Here is a 23,191-nt window from a genome sequence, read left to right as displayed (position 1 = left end):
GAATAAAATAAGTTTCAATGAAATAATCCTCCCGGATTGGCACAATTAGGACATTAGTATTTAGTGCTTACTTCCCCCGCCTGACTAGTGGCACTATCATAAGAGGCTGGTTGGCAAGGGTTTGCAGGGGTTGAGTATGCCAGTCCATCATCAGCCACCGTGCGCTATGTTTGTGTTTGAAGTGGAATTTGTCAATAGTTGCACAGCTCAACGGTATTTTTTTTAATTTTATTATCTTTTTTTTAATTTCAGCATATTATGGAGGCACAAAAATTTAGGTTACGTATATTGCCCTTGCACAACCCCCCCCCCATCAGAGCTTCAACCGTGTCCATCCCCTGGACAGTACGCATCACACTTATTATGTATGTATACTCCCACCCCCTCCTCCGCCTCACATCTTCCCCACACCCAATTAATGTTATTCCTAAATGTGCTCTTAGGTGATGATCGGTGAAACCAATTTAATGGTGAGTACATGTGGTGCTTATTTTTCCATTCTTGGGATAGTTCACTTAGTAGAATGGGTTCCAGCTCTATCCAGGAAAATACAAGAGGTGCTATATCACCATTGTTTCTTATAGCATTTTTTAATTCTATCTGCTTAATAGCCCATCATGTCAAAGAAGACCAAGAGAATGCTGAGGGAAGAAAACAGATTTTAAAATGAGCATTGGGAATTGCAATAGTATCTTCTTTCTGCTAAAGATAACATGATTTGTTTGCTCTGTGATACTGCGATATCAACATTAAAGAAATTCAATGATAATCAACATTATAACACACATAAAGACCACAAATATTTTAAATGAAAGGAAGAGGCACAAAAGGTTGTATTGCAGAAATCAAAAGATGAAAAGCAAAAGCGAAGACATTTCTTTCAAGCAGCAATAAGACCTGGAAATAATGCCACCGAACTAACTTACAAAGTAGTTTATATACTCAGGGGGAAAAAAAGGAAGTCATTCAGTGATGTGGAAATTTGAAAAAATGCATTATCGAAGTTGTAGGATGCTTACACCCCAATAATGTTTCAAAGTACAAACAACTGCCACTTTCAAGGAGAACCATAACTGATTGGCAGCATGAATTGCCTTCAACTTAACAGAACAACTTCATGCAATACTTCAAAAGGAAAATATATATTATTCAATCAATTTGGGTAGATTAACTGATACTACTGACTTGGCACAGGTCTTATATTTCATTTGGGTCATAACAGAAGATTTTCTTTGCTACAAAGAGTTATTTGTTTTTGGATACTCTTGCAAACAGAACATGAGGAATAGATATCTTCAGTAACTTTTGAGATAAATGTCATGGACTGAATTTAGTAAATTTAGTGAGTATGTACAGATGGTGCACCTTCCATGATAGGAAAACATAAGGGGTTTATTGCACAAGTAAAAAAAGTGTTAACAGATCCAGATTCTCTAATTTCTTTTCATTGTATCTTGCATCAGCAAAATCTCTGCGCTAAAGCTACTATTTTAAGTGACACTTTGCAACAAGTTATAAGTATTGTTAATTATATTCATGCAAATGCAACGTGGCATCGTCAGTTTTATAACATGCTAAAATTGAATGATGAGATATTCAGTGTGGATTGGCCAGATCATTCTAAAGTGTGTTGGCTATTGCAGGGACAGATGTTAGCCAAATTTTTTCTGGGAGAACAGATAAATTTTATGAAGAACAGAATCAGCAGTGTGAATTATTGAAAGAAGATTTCTATAGGAATGCAGCATTTCTGTGTGATATGTCAAACCAAAACAATTGAATTTTTTTTGCAAGGTAAAACTAATTCTATATGTGACATGTGGCAAAAAAGTCTAAGCATTTTGGAAAAAAGCTATATTTGTTCTAAACACTTCTTCAGAAGGAAATTTCATATGAACATTTTGTCCAGTTAGCAAAGGTCATTGATGAGTAGACTGATATATATGAATGGTTTGAGGAATATACAGCTGTTGTAGACCTATTAATTGGAGAATATACTGAAAGGCTCACTGACTTTGAGAATCATGACATCACACTCAAATTAGCTTCACCTAGTTGATATCACCAAGGCACCTAAAGAACTACAGATGGAATTGATCGAGCTCTCAGGAGATGACATTTTAAAGTCATTGTTTGAGGCTAAGAAAGAGCCAGTTGAAGTATGGAAAACTGCAGTAGAATGCCTTTGGCAATATGCCCATACTTTCTTGCTTTTCAACCACTTATTGCTATGAATCTACATTCTCCTACCTAACCCAAATCAAGATGCCCTAAGGTCAAAAATAACTGATAATCATCTAGAGGATCAACTGAATCTGTGAAGCTTCATGCTGCAACCAAATATTTAAATGCTTTCCAACCAAAATCAGATACAACAAAGTCATTAAAAGTTTAATTAACTTTAAAATTAACAAATAGTCTTCATTTTTGAAATTATTAAGTACATAGTAGTTAGATTTTTATGAAATAATGTTCTTTTTTAAGTATGTCTAATTGAAGTTTCTTGAGTGTGGCTTTATTTGATTGTAGCTAAATTAATACAGCCTTCCAACATGAAAAGGTTCTCCACCCCTGTCCTAGCAAGTTAAAAAGAGAAGAAAAAAGACAAAACAACCACAGCAAAACATCAAGTATTTTAAAGCAAGAATTAATTCTGTCAATATTTGTTGATGATATTGTATATGTAGAAAATTGATAAGAATGTAATAAACTATGGGATTTTCAAAGCAGATTTAGGAATACAAATAGATATCAGGTATAATACACAAAAATCAGATGTATGTCTATATCCATGAAAAAGCAGAAAATGAAATTTAGAAGGGTACCATTTACAAAAGCATTAAGCTCATTTAATACTTTGGAATACATCTAACAAAATATATATTAAGTTCATTTAGTACTTTGGAATACATCTAACAAAATATATGTTTTACTTTTACAGAGACACAAAAACTATAAGAAACTACTTGAGACAATCCAAACAATACCTAAATAGAGTAGAACATTATGTTTATATATTGCAAGATTGTATCCCATAATGATGTCAATTATTTTAATGTTAATTTATAATTCAATTCAATTTCAATAAAAATCCCAGTAGTTGTAGTTTTTTTTAATAATTAAAAGCTAGTTTTGAATTTTATATAAGAAGTAAAATTCCAAATAAACCAAGAATTTTTGAAGAAGATTAACAAAGTTAGAAAAATTACACTACTGGATATCAAGGCTAATGATAAAGCTAAATAAATTGAAACTGTATGGTATTTCCACAATGATGAAAATTAGAATACTGTATCAGAAGAGGGTTCTCAAAAATAGACTTGCGCACAGGGCACTTGACAAAAATGAAGAGGCAATGGAGAGAAAAGAAAGGATTTTTATTACATTATGTTGGGCCAATCAGTTATTCAAATGGGAAAAGATGCAACTTGCCTCCTTTTCCACACCATAGAAAAAAAATTTTTTATATAATTTATAGAACTCAAGGTAAAAGGAAAATCAGCAAAATTTCTAGACCCTAATATAGGAACATATTTTCATCGTCTTGCGGTAGGGAAGGAAGCTCTAGTAATAAAAATTGAATGGTGATAAATTTAACATTAAAAAAGAGATCAATGTTAAATAACTATAACATTAAGTCAGTGAAAAAATAAAAACAAATAAGAGAATATTTTTAGCATATACAAGGAAAAAAATACCATACACAGACTATATAACACATTCTTTAGAATCATAAAAAAATGCAAGACATATAAAAAAGTAGGTAACAGCTTTGAAAGGCACTTCACATAATGTACTATCCAAATGGACAATAGACAAATATATGAAAAATTTCCCAATATCTTTAATAATCAAGGAAATATAAATTTAAAACAGTGAGACATCATTATATACTCACCAAATGAATGAAATACAATGATTGACAAGGCTAAATTTGTCAAGGATGCCATGCAGCTGGAAAATATATGTACTGTTCTGGGCATACATATTTTTAGAAGCAATTTGGACACATCTGAATGTTTATTGCATATTAAAATTGAACTTATGCATATCCTATAACCCAAAAAATTCTCTTCTCTCTCTTCCTCCCTCCCTCTCTTTCACCTTCTTTCCCTGCCCCCCTCCCTCCCTCTCCTTCTTCCTGTCTAATCATCTCTATATATAACAAAAGGCATCTATCAAGAGTCAAATGGATTAGATGTGCATATTTGTGTGAGTGCATGTGTGTGTGTGTTTTCACATATTTGGTATGTTAAACTGTGGAACAAAATAATGAAAATGAACACCAACATTATCAATGAATCTTACATCATAAAATCTTAACCAAAAAAAATTAGTTAAAAAGAGTATATACTGCATCAATCTGATTACATAAATTTTTAAAGGAAGTAAAATTATTCTTTGGTGTTAATGGCTATACGTATGATGGGGATGGATAAGATTGTCAGAAAAGAAGAGTAATAGAATTCAGGGATGCTAATAATATTGCATTTTTGGACCTACTTGTAGGTACCTTGGATATTTTTACTTTTTACTAATTGTTCAAGTAACATGTATGTATATAGTATTCTGAATATATGATTATTAAATAAAATTAATTTGGTTAAAGTCCATTTTAAGATTTTTTTTCTATATACAAACAAGCAGAATAAAAATATGAAAGTTATGAGAAAGAAAATGTTAGTTATGTAGGCAAAAAGACCGATAATAATTCTAAGGACACGTATTTCTGAGGCAGAAAGCATAAGAGTTGAGGAAGCAATAATAAATCAAAAGATATCTGAAAATTTGGAATGGCTTAAAAAGTAAAGATCTGACTTCACAGAGAAAATAGCAGGAAAACATAATGTTTATTTTGTTTCAAAATTCTGTATAAACTTCTAGCATAATATTGAATATATAGCATATACTATGCCCTATTTTTATTCCATAATCTTCAAGGGTTATATTAATGGTTATACTAAATATGGAAAGCAAATTTTAGTCAAGGTACACATTCTTGCATATTATCTAGTTTTGAATACTTACTTTTTTCTCATTTGAATAAATTTATAATTATAATTATAATCAGAATTGACTGTTAAAATTTGAACCTAACACAAATTTTCATGTAATACCAAGCACATATTAATATTTGCTAACAAATACCAGCAATTGTAAAATAGATTTCACAGTGATTAATAACATACAGTATACTCTTGTCTGTAAAGTCTTTGAAATTATTGGCCTAACTTTCAAGTATTTTCTCTAAAACACAGGTTTACCTTGTAAAATGTATGCTTAGGGGAATAAAGTGGACATGTCCATCATTTCTGATAAGCAATATCAATTGCCACTTCAAACCTCATATTTCTAAATCCCAACCCTTTAGTACAAGTTCTTTCGTGTTTGAGATACCAGTGTATTAATAGATCAATTACTCTAATCCAGAAACCCTGCAGCTAAAAATCCTCAGGGAAATAAGCAGTACAGGATTTTAGGAAAACCAAAAGGCAATAAGATTATACAGACAAACATATGAAAGATATGAAATAGCTAAACTGCAAAGAATTTTTACACATTAAAATCTTCTCTATGTAACAAATCCAACAAGGGATTACATGCACACAGACACACATATATATATAAATTTGGGAATGGTATAATTTAGTTTTTCTCTAAGCAATGAGTGGCAGATCATATTTTCTAATGATCACCGTGGCAATACCTCCCATTAGACAAGATTACTTAGAACATTGCCACAACCCTACTAATAGATATAGCTAATTCCATTCCCTTTAAATTGTGTTTGTGCCTCCCTTGTGACCAAGACAATGAATGGCTGAAGTGGCATTCAGTGACTTTCAAGCCTGGGTCATAAAGGTGAGGCAGCTTTTGCCTCATTCACTAGAACACAAACACTGGAGCTCTGTGTTGTCACATAGGAAATCTAATGGCCCTAGAGCTACTGTCGTGAGAGGAAGCTCAGGTAACAAGGAGGAGTCCTATGTAGGTGTTCACATCAACAGTCCAGGTGAGATTTAGGCTAATAACTACACCCACGTAAGTGAATATCCTTTTGTGTAATTCTAGCTATAAGTAGCCAAGCTTACCCAGGCTTTAAATCTCCTCAGCTAAAGTCCCAGCTGCGGTGGAGCAGAGACAAGCCATCTCCATTGTACCATCCCTGAATTTTTGATCACAGAATAGATTATGAAATAAAGTTTGTTTTAAGCCACTAAACTTCGGAGTGTTGTGATATGTGGCAAGTTACTAAAACAAGCAACCAAAAAATTTATCAGTCAGTTATATTTGAAAATCAGTCATTAGAATCCATCACTTGACTCCAATTTTTTTCAGATAAGCCAATACAAGTTCACCAGTAAAGGAGCTCAGAAAATTTTACCCCAAAATGTGCTTCCTTGGTATAGAGAGTATTTTGAATGAAAGGCCGTTAGAGATTAACAAGCCCTTGAAAGGGGCTTTCCCTCTATCTGTGTAACCAGATGGACCCATCAAAAGAACAATCAACCTTCCTTCCCTTCCATGTTATCTCACTGTATCGCAGGAAAGAAAAATCAAGAATGCAACCAGACCTGGCCTAAATAATTTTAAACATAATATCTGTCTCTACAGTTAATTTACAAATCAATCTATTCCCCCTCCCCATCCATTCATTCTCCCAAGTATCAATTCATCCTCCCTAGCAACCATTTACTGCCCCTGAACAGAGTTAGCTGTATTCCTCATCTCCCCATCCCCACTAAAAGGAAGGTATAAAAATATCTGAATCCCACTGGGATATTGGGTAATCACTCAGTGATTCTCCCATGCACACAATAAATAAATCTCTTTCTTTTATTAATCTAATTTAATTGCGACTTGATCTTTTGGTAAACTTTTGGGGGAAAGGGGCAGTTTCCCCTCACCCCCACAACAGCACTGTAATGTGACAGTTACTCTTTGCCAGTGACTGTTCATGAGTTCATGATACCAGCTCTCAGTGAAGAGTTCATGTGTTTAAATTTTTATAAAAGGGAAATGTGAAGATAATATCAAAAATTTAAGAATTGAGGCTGGGCACGGTGGCTCATGCCTGTAATCCTAGCACTCTGGGAGGCTGAGGCAGGAGGATCACTTGAGGTCAGGAGTTCGAGACCAGCCTGAGCAAGAGCGAGATCCTGTCTCTACTAAAAATAGAAAAAACAATAAACTCCTGAAACTAATAAACAGTTACGGCAAGTCTGCAGGAACAAGGTTATATAAAAATCAATTGCTTTCTCATATGCCAGCAAAGAACAATTTGAATTAAAAAACAAACACATTTAAAATAGCACCTAAAAACATAAAATACTTTGGTATGAAACTAACATAATATATACACGATGTATATGTGGAAAAACAAAAGACCAATAAAAAAATCAAGAATATCTAAATAAATGGAGAGATATATACATTCATGGATTAGAAGACTTAATATTGTTAAGATGTCCATTCTTTCTCACTTTATCTATAGATTCAATGCAATTGCAGTCAAAATCTCAGCAAACATAAACTGATTATAAAATATGTGTATGTTTATACATATTTACACATATACTGTTTATACATACAGCTATAAATACATAATTCATATTGATAAGCTGATTCCAAAATATAGAAAGGCAAATGCTCAGAATAGCCAATATAATACTAAATAAAAGAACAAAGTTGGAAAACTAAAATTATACAATTCCAAGCCTCACTATAAAGTTATAATAATCAAAACAGTGTGGTATTAGCAAGTGAATAAATATGTACATCAATGGAACAGAATATAAAGCCCAAAAATAGATTCACACAAATATTGCCAAACTGATCTTTGACAAGATCGCAAATGTAATTCAATGGATAAAAGATAGCTTTTTCAGCTATTAGTGATGGAATAATTGGATGTTCATAGGTTTAAATAAATGAATTTAGACAAAGACCTTACATCTTTCACAAAATTATAACTTACGCTTGATTTAGCTCTGGCTAAGATCAGAACAAAGGGATATGCCACACATTATCTGCCCATTTAGGGAAAGTAAGGTAAAGACAACATTATCCATGACCTCAATTATTTGCCATACACAGAATTCTGCTGGTGCCCACGGATGAAGCATTTAGATCAGGCCAGCCACAGAGAAATCCTCCACCCCAAAACCTGAGTTCTGGCTAGGTTTTATGAAAAATATAAGAGTTGAGAATGATACCAAGATCTCAAGTTCTTTCTAACACCAAATATATGGTGTCTCTTCTAATACCAATGCTTTAACAACAGCTAGATTCAATTCTGACACTAACTACAAAACAAGGATGAGAGTGGTATGTGAAATTTCCACACGTTCTTTGGGTGTGTTACCCTTCCAGCACTTTGATGTGTCCACAAACCCAGAAGCTCTTTAAATCTTATAGTTTAAGGTTTTCTATGGAAGTTTTATTAAGTGGGCATGACTGATTAAGTCATTGCTATTGGTGATTGAATTTGATCTCCAGCGCCTGTTTCTCCCCAGAGTTTAGGTGGTAAAGCTGAAAGCTCTAGCCTTCTAATCATCTGGTTGTTTGTTCTGGAAATCAGCCCCCATCCTGAAGATAGCTAGGGGTCAGCCAAGAGTTACCTCATTAGCATAAATTTAGGTATATTTGAAAGGGGCTCCTTAGGAATAGCAAAAGATAATCCTATTACTTAGGAAATTCAAGGACTTTGGGAACTCTGCTTTAGGAACCAGGGACAAAGACCAAATACATTTTTTTATCATACAACAACAAGAATTTTGGCCTGAACACCTGGAAAGATGAAATTGCTATTAATTAAGAATAAGAAAACTTAAGATAATTTAAATCTGAGAGGAAATAATGGAAGTTTAGTTTTGAACCTGTTGAATCTGAAATGTCAAATAGTTATCCAAGAGAAAACGTTGGTAGCTATGCCCAGAACCATTAACTAAATTAAAATTTGATCAAAATATTGACACAATCAATAGCATAGATTGTACTAATATAGCCTTATTTATAATGAGCTCATGCTAATAAGAAGAAAAACACCAAATTGTACTAGAAAGTACCAAATTGCAATAGAAGAATAATACTAACCTATAAATATGCTAACCTACAAATCATAGAAAAAAATCACAAAAGCATAATCAGCCTGTTGAATAACACAGTACTTAATAAGTAAAGTTAAATAAACTGTGGTTTTGTTTCTACACAGATATGAAATTAGTGTTAATACTGACAAATCTGAGACAGTTAAAATATTAGCATGATTGGGAAATATGAAGTGGTATTGGTAGTACTAGTATAAATTTTCTGACAAGAAACTCAGGGATATGTATCTAAGACCTGACATACATTTGTCCCCTTCCATGTATTAATTTAATTTTATATTTTTATTTTAAGAAAATAAATATTTTGTGGGAACCTACATTTGGAGTACCATACTTCTTTGGCTTGTCTTCCTTTTAATTTTTTTTTCTTTGAAATGGCTTATTAGGATTGAAAGAATCTATTATTATCTCGAGAACAGGAACTGTGCCTTATTTCTCTTTGCTTGGATTTCATTAAATCTTGTCCAAATCAATTAGAGTTTACTAAAATCCTATGCCTTAAATATAGTGGCTAGAAAAAAATATATGCTTCCAAACTGTGAAAAAAAAATGTATATTAGTTAGGCTGTCATAACAAATTACCAATAACTTGGTGACTTTAACAACAGAAATTTATTTTTTCACGGTTCAGGAGAACAGAAGTCTGAAATCGTGGTCTTGGCAGGCTTGGTGCCTTCTGGAGGCTCTGAATATGAAACTCTCGCATGTCTCTTTCCTAACTTTTGGTGATTAGACAGTTCTTGTCTTGTAGATGCACCATTCCAACCTCTAGCTCCACCTTCACATGGCACTCTGTGTATGTGCATCTTCACGTGGTCTTTTTATAACCATAGGAGTCATTTGTGGATTTAAGGTTCTCCCTAATCCAGTATGACCTCATCTTAACTAATTACATCTGCAAAGATCATATTTCTACAGATGGTCACATTCTGAGTTTCCATGTGGACATAAATTTTGGGGGGACACTATTAAACCTAGTAAATGAAATAAGTAGACATTTTTACATTTGAAAAAAGATTCCATGGCTTATTGGACATCTAAGAGAGGAAGGATATAAGTGAATTGATACTGCTCTTCATTGTTCCTTGTTTTTCATCTATAAAGTAACATTTGTATAAGTCTAAAAACATCTTTATTGCATATCTAGTTTATAAAAATCACTCCGTGGGTATAATTATGTGCAGTTTATTATTGGGAATTTTTAAGTATTCAAAATACAAAATTCTGTCAATCAGTATAGAATACGTCTCCTTTCTGGCAAGATGTTACCTGGTCTACATATTGTTAGTGAAGAGCTACTCTCTTTTCCTTTGCAGTCTGTATTTGAAGCTGGGAATTTACCAACATCATAAATTATAGTGACAAATAAATATGATTTATTTTATTTTTAAAAATATGCTTTGAATGAGATGCCAAGTTTAAGATCAGTTTTAATTTTTAGATTCTTTTGTCTCATCTACTTGTATAACCCATACTTCTTTGACAGTCTTACTGATAGGAAAAGATAACATCATCTTTAAAATATTCAGACAGGGTAACTCTAAGATGACTGGTGAGGAAATTAGCTTTGTTTTAAGCTAATCTTCAGTTGATATCACCAAATTAATGAAGCATCACAATATATTAACTCATATATATCTAATTCCTTTAATAATTGAATTTAATTATTCTACCAGTTTTTATTTATATATTGTAATAATATGTCGTATTTTCACAGCTTTAACTCTAAAACTGGAAATTTATAGGAGATTCAATAATTTAAAATATTAATAACTTCTATTTTCAAAGTGCTATTTATACTAAAAATCTGAAAAATTTACTATTAGGTCACTTTAAAGTACTTTAAATATTTCCACAGAGCTGATTATCACATGAATTCTGGACCCACATCAGTAGAAAATTAGTCTATTCATTTACCATTCTGACTGAATAGGAAATTATTATAATAATATTTCTAGTTTATTTTAGATAGAAGAAAATTGATTACTTGTATGAAGACCCTTTCATGTTCAAATATAAAATGTTAGTAGTTGTCATGCACAATTGTTTAGCTATTAGGGATTATAGCAACACGTGCTACCTGAGGTGGCCATGTCCCTATTTGCTTTGGATCAGTGCTGGTGCATATCAACTATTCTTAATAATCATTAATAATGCTTTTACCTTCACTCCAAAAGCTTTCTTGGTTTGGACAATAAAATATATGTCCACCTACTGACAATGTAGGCTTTCCTTTACCTGTATGTATGATTTGATTATGTGCCAAGGAAGATTCCCTTCATAACTGGAGAGATGAACCCATAATAAATCCTATTTTCCAGCAAGCATCCTTCATTATTGGTTCAATATAAACTAGATATTCATCTCTCTCTATTCTGTAGCACATGCACAGATTTCAAACTAGTTACATAAGTAAAACTGAAGAGCAGTGCATTTCAATCCAATTCAATAGCCAGGGTTTAGCTCTTTTTATTATTTTTTACGTGAACAATTACTGCTTATTGAAAACTTGAACAATAAAAATGGTATTATAAATAACTTGCATTTTTTAAATGTTCCTTTTAAATATCAGTCTGAGTCACCATAGACCACACAGGGTATGTTGCTAGTTTGTGGACATCCCTGTGGGCCTCCTCAAGCTTCTCTTCCGTGCTGCACTCACGGTGATAATTTCAAAATGAAATCAAATGGGGAGCATCTGATACTCCTCATACCTTGTACCCAACTTGTATGATGTATTCTATCCTATTACTCTTCATAATGAACAGTTGATTTTTAGTACAATATACAAGTCCTTCATGATGTCATGCTTATGATCTCTCTCAGCCATGTGTACCACACTATTCTTTCTGTACTTCACCTTCCATTCTTCTTGTCGATCCTTGAGGTGACATGCTGTCTTGTGCCTTTGCTCATGCATTTCTAGGCATTTCTCTTTACCTAAATGTACTTCCTCCCAACCCACATGCCATCACCTCCAACGTATTGCTTCCTTTTATCCAGACTCAGCTAGATTTCTAAGAGAAGAATTTCCTGACAAGGTCCATGGTGAGACAATTCTGAATGGTCCTGGAGAATCATTTACCTCCCTCTTTTTAATAACTTTGCCAGGAGCTGGCTCAGTTGACCTGAACAGTTTGTAGAGAGACACAAGGGCCTTTGGCTGATGTCAATGTGCTTTGTTCAAGGATTAGTCCTGATATGAATAACCTGGCATGAAAATGCAGACATTGGCCCGTGAGATGCTCTTCCCTGGCCTGGGGATTCCTTGACCTGTCTTGTGTCTAGGTGTTCTCAGTCACGCTTGGTCTACCCTATAAATATGTAGCATGGTTGTAAGGGGGGGATTTGTTCTCATACTTAGAGTGAGAACCCAGGTGGGTTTTTCTCTACTAAATCCTTGGCCAGGACATATTCAAAAGATTTGTGCTTGCCCTAAGGTGTGAAATAATGAGAGTTCAGGGGACTATGTGTACATGTGCACCTTACTACTTCTCTGCTTACAAGATTTCCCTAAAATATACTAAATTACATCTGCAACTTGTCATGCCAGAGTTGTGTGTTCATGGCCCCAGGTACAGCAGTCGCCTCCATCTATTTTATATCTTTATGTCAATCCTCTACATATCATGTACTATAATCACAATTTCTATGTTTGCCCAATTCAATTATTGTTTGTAATCTTATTTGTCTTTTTGACATTTATTCCTTTTTTAAAAATTTTATATTTTAATTATATGGGTCTATAATGTTAATAGTTATATGTCTTTATTGGGTACATGTGATGTTATGATAGAGGCATACAACGCAAATTAATCAAATCAAGGAAATTAAAGTGTCCATCACCTCAGGCATTTATCATTTCTTTGTGTTAGGAATGTTCCAATTCTAGTCTTTTAGTTTTTTAAAGTACATCTTATCTTATTGTTGATTATAATCAATTTGTTGTGTTATCAAATAATGTTCATACTAACTATCTAACTATATTTTTGCACCATTAACCACCCCCACTTTGTCTACCACCCCCACTATCCATCCCATCCTCTAGCAATCATCACTCTACTCTCTATCCTTTCCTTTCCCCAAGGGAAAGAAGATTCTGCCTAAGCCACACTGCCTGTACTTGCGGGATTGGGGGGCAGTGAAACAGACATGACACTGCTGCTGTCTCACTGGTTCACATGCACCCGAAGGCCACTGGCTCTGAGCCAGCACAGCCACAGGAAATACCCAAGGAATGCAGCCTTTGTGGCCTGACTGCCTTATGAATTTATTCCAGGCCCCAGGCCACTTTTTTGCAGCCCATGGTAGAGCTAGCCAAAATTCAGGTTTTGGGGCAAAGGATTTCCCTCTGGCTGGGCTGGTCTAAATGCTCCCTCCATGGGCCACGTCAGAGTTCTGCCCTGTGCTGTGTTCCCCTGTGACAGAGCAGGCCTGAGTTCCAATGTGAGACCTACAATCACTTTACTCTCCCTTCCTCAGGCACAGAGATTCTCTGTGCACTAGGCACACTGGCACAGCATTGCCAGCGATGGGGGAGGGGTGGCGTAGGCAATGTAGGACTGTCTTTTCTGCCCTCTTCCGTGTGTCTTTCCTTGATACAATGTTAAAACCAGGTACTGTGATCACTCATATAAGTTTTGGTTCTACTGAAGGTGCTTCCTCAGGTGGATAGTTGTTGAATTTGTTTTTTGGGCAAAGGAGGATTGCTGGAGGTGTCTATTCGGCCATCTTCCTCCACCTCCCTCCATTCATTTGAATCTATGTTCCATGAAGGCATGCGAGTGCAGATTGTTTTGTTTTGTTTCACCTTAGAATTATATTATCATGCTCCCAATTTCTGGCACAGTGTCCAGTACATATTAAATGCTAAATAAAAATTATTGAATAAATAACATATTTAATAAATCTTTTAATCCAAAGAAATGGAGTGATAAAATAGATATTATATTATATATAAAATAGATGACATTTCAATATTTCTTAATTTATCTCACAATGACTATGATAAATTATATGTTTCTGGCAGAAGAAAGGACAGGTTTAAGTGTTTGGTATTATGAACTCTTTCTAATAATCTGATGTTACATAGATCATTTAAATTATGTAATTTATCAATTATAGCTACAAAGGAGGAAAGATGATGCAATATTTGTCTTCATTTCAGGGAGTGGTGATGACATGAATGAGAATGTTAACGAACAAATTTCAGGATATCATAAAGAAAGAAGGTGAGGGCAACATACTCAAATCACCTTAAATCACAGGTTTTTCTGGTGTACTTTGCATAGATTCTCTTATTTAATTCAGTATCTACCACATCAGACCATCAATGAATATTTCTGGATTTATGTGTTAATGAATAATATATCTCACAGATTTAGGGAGAAGGTATTATTAAGAAATCTAAAATGTTTGCTACTCAATCTAAAAATATTCCTTTCTTAATATGTTGTTAAAATGATGAATCATGGAGGTTATGCCATTATAGAACTTACTGTGAAATCCTTGCTATATAATAGCAATATTTTGGCTATATACTAGCTACAGTATATTGGCTATAAAAACCATATAGGAATGAGTTTCTCAAAATGATTGATAACCTTATTACAAGAACATTATATTCCCTTATATTCATAAACTACTGTTTTAAATATTTTTGCACTTTTGTCAATCTCTTTTTTAATTAGTGATTATATATAAAATATTCTTATATTACATCATATTTTATCATGTTGGTAACCAAGAATATAAAGTGTAAAATTTCAGAAATATGAACAGTTGAAGAATAGTAAAAATACATGTGCTAGCCTGGGCATGGTGGCTCACACCTGTAATCTCAGCACTTTGGGAGGCTGAGGCTAGAGGATCACTTGAGGCTAGGAGTTTGAGACCAGACTGGACAACACAATGAGACCCTATCTCTAAAAAAATTACAAAAAAAAAATTTTCCACAGGCATGGTGACACATACTTATAGTCTCAGCTACTCAGGAGGCTGAGGCAAGAGAATTGCTTTAGCCTAGGAGTGAGCTATGATTGTGCCACTGCGCTCCAGCCTGGGCAGCAGAGCAAAATGCTACCTCAAAAAAAAAAAAAAAAGGAAGAAATTATACAATAAGTATTAAATAATAAATTATAAAACCCTTTACACCCACAGGCAAGAATTTTAAAATAATTTCAAGCATCTAGAAAATTAAAAATTAAAAAAGATAAGGCTCATGATAATAAATTTTCAGAATATGTGCACTGGAAGAGAATCTTGTACACTTCCTTAAAGGGGTAAAAAAATGTGCCAACCAAACAAGAACAAAATTTGCAATGGAATTAAACTTGCCAATATCTAGATTAGTTTCTAGAGGACATAGAACAATAGCTTTAATATTCTAAAATAATACCAAATTTTTAATCCTGAATAGCATATGTATCTAGTTTATAATTCAAGATATGACAGTACATTAAATTTGTTTTCCATGAATTATTTCTTGGGATGGTATTTGAAGCTATCCACCAGGTTTCAAACCAAAAATGAAGAATACCTGAGATGGATGAAAGAATGAGTACCAGCCATCAAGGCATGTGCTAAGATGACAGTGGTGCAGCAGGTTTGGAGAGAAACGATCACCAGAGAACCCTTCTTACAATACACAAAACCAGTCCCAGAAAAATAATGTCTATTATAAAGATAAAACATTAACATTTCTAGAAGATTTTGTAGGACAATGACTTTCTGTCATTACTTGGGGAACTACCTCTTAAACAGGATTCAGATGTACTGACCATAAAGTAAATAATACAATAAACTAAACTGTATTAAAATAAATAAGAATTTCTAATAAAAATGGTATAATTGAGCGAAAATGTAATCTACTAAATAGAAGTTATCACTTTAAATACATTTAAATGAATTTATATGGAGAAACTATTTTCAATCAATAAATGTGGCAGACAACTTAATTAAAAATATGAACAAGAAACAGGCACCTTATAAAAAGATAAATATAAACATTTAAAAAATATTCAAACTCTTTAATAACCAGAGAAATATAAATTAAAACCAAAGTGAAATACCACAACTTATCTACAGAAAATCTAAAACCTAAGACTTAAAATGCTATATATTGGTGATGAAGTAGATTCCTAGAAATTTCTCTGCAGTGTTGGGAATAGTATATATTGGAACCTCCACACTGGCAAACTGTTTCTCGACACTGCTAAAACTGAACTTAAGATATTTACAGCAATATTTATTTTGGATAAATTCATTCTTGGCCAACAAGTGGCCTAGCATTATATTTGGAAATTAGGGCTGATTACAGTCATGGCAATTTCTCTTGGCTAAGGCCACTAAGGGAGTTTTTATAGCGGAGGAAGTAGATTCAGGAAAGTGGAAATATGATGATCTAAGCTAGCATAGTGTAATAGAGTTAAATATAACCCAGGGTATTAAAATTTCTATCAACAAATCAACTTGGCCATCTCCCAGTCTATCTCATACGGAATGTTTTTTATATATAATGTCTTCCCCTTTTTTTGGCAGTGTGTGGGTGAGTGGGGGGGATGTCAATTTTTATTCAGTTATAAATACATTCTCTATTCTCATGTGCTAGTTTGGTCCAAAGGAAACAAACACATATCGACATCATAAACATGAGACCGTTATACACGCTTTAAATCTTAGATTCCCAAGAAGAGGTGGTATAGAACATACTCTTGTGCCACACTGATGCTCCTTCACCCTTACCGTTTCAGAGCTTCCAAGCCCTACTCTAAACTCTCTGCCTGACTTATTCTTCTAGACACCAGATTCTGCCATGCCTGTGTGTAGGACAAGGTGAAAATCTTGAGCAATTAATACCACCCCAGGGGCAAACTTCAAACAAGACCAATGGGAGTTGGTGAATCAATGTCAACTTTGTCTTTCAGGTCAGAAAACTTTAACTCCTATGTCCTGTAATATCTCTCAGGTTTCCTCAGTGGGATTAATCTCCAGTTGCCCATAGTGGTAACTTGGTTGATAATGAATCATTTATCATCATCCTTTCCTTTTCTTTCTCCACAGGCCCTACCCTGCCAGTGTTTCCCAAGATTACCTCCCAAATAAATTAATTGCTCATGAATTCTTGCCTCAGGGTCTACTTGTGTAGAACACAAACTAAGATAGAGGAGGTCTTTATTTAAACTATTTGATATTCCTTGTGAATTCTCAACTTGTTGTGATATTATATAAAGGTGCTATGTGCATTCTGTTTGTTGCTGAGTTATTATGTATTTTTGATGATTAAAGAATGTGTTTTATTTTCTTGATTGTCGCTAGTGAAGGAATTAGCTACTCCGTAGGATATGTATACACAAGTCCTTAGCACAGTATAATAGTATGAGGTTTAAAAGTATCTCTGAACTGGTGTACCAGTATTATATTAATATTTGTGTAATAAGTGTTGCTCACCAAAGTCCAGACACAAGGTTGGAGTTGGGGATAACCTTATAGAAACTGTCTAAGAAGGCTACCTTCACTTGTCAACTGTAAGACAGGAAATAAGAGGACAAATAGTGGTTACATTGTTTTTTCATTTCCTGTAACTCTATGCTTTCTAAGGTTATGAGGTAGAAGCAAGTAATTTCCTGGGATTTCCCGCTATTATTTTTATATATAAATATATTCCATTTTTTTTGTTTATTTTGATGTGGCTCTCACAGTAATTAAGATTAAAAAATAAGATTCAAGGCAATTTAAATATGTGCTGTGATTTTTTAATTTGCATTAAATTCTTTTGAACATTGCTCTCATACTTTGAGAGTTATGGGAACAGTTGAATAAATTGTTTAAAAGAAATACTGATTTATTTTGCTGTCTTCTCTGAGACATGAGAGATGGTTCTTTCTCTTTCTGGCAATGGGAAAGGATAACTCCCAGTGAACAATTTAATGATTTTTAAAAATTCTTTGTAACTGTAAATACCAGCTCCCGTAAACAACCCTATCACAAAAAATAACATATAAGCACTTGAAAATACTGGTATAAATTTGCCTTGGGAGATGCAATGAATCTCATTAGGAGAGGCCAAAGGCTGCCCTCATTGCCATATCCATGTTGTCAGGTTCCCCATTGTGAACTTGATGGAGCATCTGAAACCACAGTCTTGAGCAATTTATATAAAGATGAGGAAAAATCATTGCTTCTTAGTGTGATTTATCATTCCTCTTTTTCTTATGTGAGACATGAAATATATAAGCAAGATGATAAACAAGAATCTGAGAGGTGGCCAGGTGAGTACCTGGTGTTTGTCACAGATTTATCTGCACTTAATATAGAGTTTGATCAAATAAATTTGAGAGATTTCAAAGGAAGGTGTGGAACTGTTTTGTGTTATATAATTTTTAGTAAACATATAGAATCAGCTAGAAGACATGTTAAAAAGAAAATATAGGTTGCTCATTGGACTACAAAACCAGTCAATATGTTCCTTTTAGGATCTCTTTAGTAATTCTCCTTTTATTTACATTTAGTCCATATATCTTATAATTATCACCATATTGCTACAGGAAATTCTTGCTAGTAGGAAGGGAACACAGCATCGCTTCAGAAGAAATTTTAAACTTAGCTCTACCAAGACCTTAGCAGGATGGTCCTGGTTTAAAATTCATATTATATTATAATCAAACCAAGTATCTGTGGGCTGTGGCCCCCTGGAAAATGTCTCATAGGCTATACAAGTCTCTGGGCTTATAAATGGAGAGGTTTTATAATTTAAACATGCCTGGCTGTGTAAGGACTTCTGCAGACTTCATTAGAAACCTTTATTCTGCACCAGAGTGATATGTTTAAGATAGGAAACAGGACCCAGGAGTTGCTTTCAATGTCCAGGTATTTCTTTGCTTTTCCTCAGCCTCTTAATTGCTTCTTTCTTTGGAATTATTTAGTGAAGCTTGATTCATACTAGAAAAAAAAAAAACCCTGATTTGTATAAGTCTGATAGGACAGTCTCAGACTGGCATCTGTATTAGGGTTTTCTTTTAAATCCAAATATCATAATGGCTAAGGTGACTTTGGACAAGACAAATGGAAAAATATGAGGATCTGATGCTTCCCACTGAAAAGGCAAATGATTTGACCTTTATATCACTTTTTTTCTTTTTAAAAATTTCCAAAAAATCATCATTCCTAATCTAATGTTGTTGGGAGAGGTCAGAAATGTAGAATGATCTGTGAACAAATTTTATGATTTATCATGAGGACAAACAGAAATCTAAAACTCCAGAAGATTCCATAAACTGATACAGGGCTGCTTCTCTTTAGGGTTATATAGTCACATAAAACAGAACTCTGGCAACTTCCTGAGACACCCTTAAACATGTCCAGATTGCTAAAAATAATAAGTCAGGACAAAGTGAACTACTGATACCTTCGGGACCCAACTAAGCAAGCATGCTGACCAGAAACTACCATACCTACCAGGAACTACTAAATCTTAAAAACAAAGCAAAACGGGCAGCTGCAGAAATGTAACTGATAGTCTAGATGTTCAGCTGCATAGACACACCTGAAGTGAAAAGTTTAAACAGTTCATTCTTCTGTACTTCAGATCACTGACTTGGGTATAAGCTCATGATCCTCCTCTTTGATCACAGAGCAAAATAATATCAGAGATCCAAACATGGCACCAATTGTAGCCAGAAATAAACCTCATCTACCTTATCTATCATCTTCAAAAAGGTGAGAGGAAACCCTCTTTTCACATGGTGATTCCAATGCATTGTTGCATACATAAATCTTTCACATTAAATATGGATGCTGTCATTGTGAAAGTGATGTAATATTTTGATTCAAAAATTTATGCCACCATTCCAAGACAATAGTGCTAGATGGTATGGTTTAAACATTTATATGGTCATATGGCTTACAGGTACAGTCATCCTAATGAATTTTTTGATGATATGAATGTCATATGCAAATGCTTATCTAATGAAAATTGAATAGATGGCAGGAGAAAAAAAGTTCATGATGCTTCCAGTTAGCAGCATCTTGTGTATTGCCTCTCATGTTTCCACTTTGTGCGCCTGGAGGGATGCCTTGAGGTCAGTACTGACATATGTCAGCTGCGACTTATTGTCTTTCTCTGTGACCAGGAATTTAAAAGAAAAAAGGATGATATATACACTTTTTATTCATTTCTTGTGCTAATAATAAAAAAATAAGTAAAAATAAATTAAGGCTGCTTTCAATTTGTTAATGCATGTTTTCTATTCTGAAATTTTAAAATAGCATTTCTTGGATAACCTCTTCTGTCTGTTGTCTCTGCTTATCTACTTCTACAGAAAGTGGAAGTACAGGAAGTATCTACAGAGAGGTTTTACACTTCTTATATTGAACCTCTAATCTTAATTTTTCTCTCTTATTTTCAGATTTTTGTATTATTTTCTTATTTTCTTAGAGCTTTTTACCATTTTTCTCCAAATTTTCTATTATTTTAAGCTCTCATATTTTAAATATACATTTAATGAATTAAATTTTTCATTTTATTGCCTTTTATTTTTTCATGAAAGCTAAACTACTACAACAAATCACATCCCCAAATCAAATTTATACAAATCAGAGATTTTGCCCAATATCAAACTTTACTAATAATGTCAAGGATGCAAACAGTTAAGAGGCATAGGCAATGCAAGGAGAAGCCTTGGTTTCCAGGCCCTTCCTTTTGACACCAAGCATGCTTTCTCTGGTGTGGAATAATAGATAATATTTATAAGTGAGGTTTGATTTATAAGTTAGGAACATCCTGCTAATAACATTCTATATATAAGGAGTCTCTTCCTAACAAATATTAGGCACAGTTATCAACATGCTTGTAAGGAGATAAGACTGGGTCCCTTACCTTCCTTTTTTTCTGTCAGAGTGATCTCTAACACAATGGTCAGGAAAGAAATGGATTATAGTCCAGCTTCTTTAATTTCTTCCTCCACTAAATGCAATAATCAGTAATCTTAGTAGACATAGGTGTTTGTTTCTCCTTCTTCCTTCACTGATGATGTTTTCTTCAGAGATGCTTTTATAAGTTAATTTATTTTGACTGGTAATCATTGGTTTTCTAAGGCAGGTGATTAATCTAAAGATTTTAGTGCTTTTGAGTCAGTGTTGGTAGCAAGGCTGGTATAGTAGGAAGATACATTCTACCTGGTGGTGACTCCATTTCCCTGGAGAGCTACCCAACTTTCAGAATATGTAGAATTTTCTTTCCTTTCATGCTCAATCTATCATGTTTTATTGTATTCTACAGAGACTAAATATGATGATATTTGGACATCAACACTGTACAAATATCAGAAGCAGTTACCCAAACAAGAAAAATTATTATGCCACAGCCTATTCATGTTTTGAGGTGAATTCAGTGGTAATCACTGTTTTTGCTTATGAAACTGAATAAAATTAAATAATAATTCTAGGTAAGGGGTAAAAGTCTGAAATCTCAATGAGTCTCATGATGATGGATATACTCAAAAAAGGGAGAAATATTACCATCTTACCATGTGTCCTGAATGGAAGAGAATTGAAATGGTTTTGAAGATATACTCATGCTCTTATATGTTCTCTGAACTGTATACCAAAGATTTTCTGAAAGAAGCATCATTTAAACTGAGAGAAATCAAGTGTCTCTTGCTCAAATAAAACAATGTTTTAGGAGAGGTTCAGGGAAAAAAATATCACGTGAAAAGGGCAAAAGCTAAATGGAACTAAGAATAATTTTAAGAAAAAAATAGACTGACCCTAGGAGGAAAAATGAATGGTATGCAAGGATGCTTTGCTTCAGGACAGGGTAGACACACTTAAGGATTTTGGCTATATTCAAAATTCACTGGAAATATATCAAAAGATATTAACAAAAATGTGTCATGATCAAAGTCACCTTAATTAAAATATCATTCTAGCTCTTGTGGAGGAAAGGCTTGAAGCAGACAAATTGTAACAGAACAAGACAGAAACAAAAGTAGAATCCACTAGCGTGTTAAGTAAATATTTGGTATGGGTTTAAAATACAGTTTTCTGTTGAAATCACAAGAACTTCTTCTATATGGATTATATTTGGTTATGAGTGAGAGTTGGGGTTCAAGATCTTATTTCCCAGCTTCTGCAATTAATGAAGTTGCTATTATTTACTAACATGAGGAAGACAGGCAAAAAAGATCAAAGTTCATGCTTTGGAATTGTCAAGTTCATTAGGCTAAGCTGGGATCAACAGAAGTGTGGAAACTTGTCTGGAAAAGGAAAATCAAGTATTTTGGTAAGACATGATGGCATGTTATGGTGGGTACAGTAAAAAGAGAGAAAAAAACTATTTTGGAATAAAAATATGCATGACTTTATCATTTATTGAATGTGTTAGGGAAGAGAGATAAGTTTCAAGGATGTCTCCCAAATTTCTCCCGTAAGTATTTGAATGGACATGTAACATTCTCATAGCAATATATAAAACACTACAGGAGAAGGACTGAGTTGTGGAATGGTACAAATGGCCTGAGGGAAAAGGAATAGCATTATGAGCTTATTTTGTGAAAACTAAAATCAGTCAATCATTCAATCCTTTGTGGTACAGGCTGCCATCAGATTTTTCTTAATCTCATATTTTTGATAGTCAGTTTTGTGGAGGTAGAGGGAAATAAAGGGGGAAGGGTAGATAAAATAGTACCAAATTTCAGTGAATATTATTCCTTCAATTACAAAAGAAATGCCAAGAATAAATTTTTGGAATTCACCAGAAATGATTAAGAGAAACTGTTAGGTTCAGTGAAACTTATTGGTATTTGGAGATAATAATAAACACTAAAATAGAAAAAAGGGCACAAATGTCTATGGATTTTACTATACATGAAGGGAAGCTTTACAATAATTCCTTTACATAATAATATGCAACTATTAGAATGAATAAAACAGCTTTATGTTCTGATATTGAAAGAATGTATTTAAATATTTCATAATAAATTAAATTTGAAACTATACAACAAAAACACCTCATGATCATGTAGACCACCTTCACTGACTAGATATATAATTTCCACTTTAAAAAAAATCTGCTTTTATACTAC

This window comes from Lemur catta, chromosome 1 (assembly GCF_020740605.2).
Source record: "Lemur catta isolate mLemCat1 chromosome 1, mLemCat1.pri, whole genome shotgun sequence".
Taxonomy (NCBI): domain Eukaryota; kingdom Metazoa; phylum Chordata; class Mammalia; order Primates; family Lemuridae; genus Lemur; species Lemur catta.
The sequence above is the reverse complement of the archived record's forward strand: the minus strand, read 5'-3'. Positions refer to the sequence as shown.